Raw genomic sequence first — 2,253 nt, 5'->3', positions numbered from 1 at the left:
AATAATATTATTATAGAATTATATTTTAAAAAGGATTTTAAGCGCACAAAAATGATTATATTATACTATAGTATAGCTACAATATCAACTTCAATCCACAAATAAGTTCAGCAGCATTTTCTTGCTGGTACTACTTAATCACTGTGGCCGCATAAATGACCGCAGACATTATGATACATATATTGACTTTACTTCATGATCACTCAACCTGTCTGCATTTAATTCCTACGTGGAAAATGACCTCAGTAAATTCTCATATTTTTCTATATCGGTTTCATCGAATTGATTATTTATAGCTGCTGACAACAAAAAGGTTGATGCTTTTTGAAGCACAGTATAATATACAGTTTGTGTAAAGAACATCATGGGTAGATGTGTGTCATATGTGAACATTGTCAGTGAAATTATTTTATTTTTTAAATCATTGGCTCTTGGGTTAGGACTGGCTATGCAAACGAACATCTGTTGTAAGTTTGTGTGTCACATAATGTTGAAGTTGGGGTCGGGCAGTACGATATAAATACAGAAAGACATCTGTCAACCTTCAGACTGTGACATCAATGTGAAAAAGGACCGCAACTTGTCAGTAGATTAAATAAAAATCAGGGTTTCCACTGATTTCACAATACATTTTCACGGCCTGGAAATGTAATGTAATTAGAAAAAAGAAATTGACAGTTATGGAAAAGTCATGGAATTTTTTGCGGGTAATGAAATTGCAGTTATCTTGCATGGATAATTGTCCATGTTATGTAACATAGCAGCACATTATAGCTCTTATATGCGTCAATGCGTGACGTTAAAAAAAAAGATTATAGGTCTTTGAAAAATCATGGAAAAGTTTAGGAATTTTATCCATGAAAATGTGTGGGAATAGTAAAAATTGCCTTTGCCATTGCAATTCAGTTACCATTACAGCGACTTTGACACTGAGGAAAAATTAAACATTGTAAGTTTCATACTACTCAAATGAGTCATTTGGAAGGTTGTTGTAATAGATTGTGTCATTTTATTTTTTTTTTTTTTATTTTTTAATTTTGTACCACCTCCAAACTTTACCTTTGTCTGTCTGACTTGTTTTCTACTCATATATTGTCTGTTTCATACTAACTGCTGCAAAAATAAATTGACCTCCTGGCAGGGAAATGTGTTGTCTTGAAATTGTGTGCCTCGAGTTGTGCCTCTGCCGTCCACCAGAGTGCGCCTTTACTTCACCTTTAATCATGCGCGGAAAAACGGGTTTTTTTCACAAGGAATTCACAACTTGCAAGCTTAAGTTGAACCAGTAAAGAAAATAATTTTAATATTTGTGAAACCACTAAAACACACAGGTATCCTGTCCAATCACACCACATGTGCAGGTGGAGAACATGACAGCTCTTCTAAAGTCACTTGAAAGCCAAAATGAGACTCCGTCCCAATGTGTTGTATTTATAGAACAATCAGTTGCAATTAAACAGTTATGAGGCACTATACAGTGACTTTGGCAGTGCAGTTTTCAGCATACCCAGGGGTATAGCCTTGCTTTGATGGTCCACAACAACATTTAGTCTTTGTAGCATGGCAGATGGTCAAAAACGCTCACAGAAACCACTAACACTGATAATGACACCATTTCCCGCTCTTCTCGCCCCAGTCTACCTTCTGCTGGGACAAATGAAACTGGCACAGGCACAGCACCGCTACATCACTACAATGTGAAAACAAAATCATTTTATTTGACTAACAGCTATACATAGTTTGGAGAAAACAAAACCAGCATCAGGTGCCCCTCCCGTGGATGAGGAATGGTTAGATGAGGTGCAGACAGGTGAAGAGGTGACTTTTAGCGGCGCTTGTCGTATGTCTGTATTGTGCTCCAGTCATAGGACTCTGCAGAGGGAGAAAGCTTGTTAGCTTTAGCACACATGTTGCCCTGTTGTCAGTTTTTCTAAAGAAAGTAAGAAGTAGCATGTGTGTCTTGACATGAGCAGAATTTACTTGAATTTAACTCACCTGGCTCCTCTTGGCTCCTTTTCCCCATCAGTCCAACAAAAGAGTTGACTTTATGCCCTTCAAAGTAAGATATTTTTATTGAAACAGTCCCCTTACACGATTTTGTCTGGCAATTTCACAGCAAAAATATGTTTTAGCTAACTAAACCAGGGCCATAAGCAGAACTTTAGAATTGATTAAGTCAAAAGTTAAACCCTTTAACACCTGGATTGATATCAAATTTCTTGTGCTGCATTCAGATGCCTTTTAGTAGCATTT

At 36.8% G+C, this 2,253-nt stretch overlaps 1 long non-coding RNA gene across 1 annotated transcript; it reads right to left on the bottom strand.

Annotated features, from left to right (window-relative positions):
• Positions 1-1,648: 1,648 nt before the first annotated feature.
• LOC121939768 lies at positions 1,649-2,055 on the bottom strand. The gene is made up of 2 exons (XR_006105519.1): positions 1,996-2,055; positions 1,649-1,872 (listed from the first exon to the last, which is right to left on the bottom strand). It is a non-coding gene; the product is annotated as an uncharacterized LOC121939768 (long non-coding RNA).
• Between the last annotated feature and the right edge of the window lie 198 nt (positions 2,056-2,253).

Source organism: Plectropomus leopardus, unplaced genomic scaffold (assembly GCF_008729295.1).
Source record: "Plectropomus leopardus isolate mb unplaced genomic scaffold, YSFRI_Pleo_2.0 unplaced_scaffold5923, whole genome shotgun sequence".
Classification (NCBI taxonomy): Eukaryota; Metazoa; Chordata; class Actinopteri; order Perciformes; family Serranidae; genus Plectropomus; species Plectropomus leopardus.
Note: the sequence above shows the minus strand (reverse complement) of the source record. Positions and strands in the feature narration are given on the sequence as shown.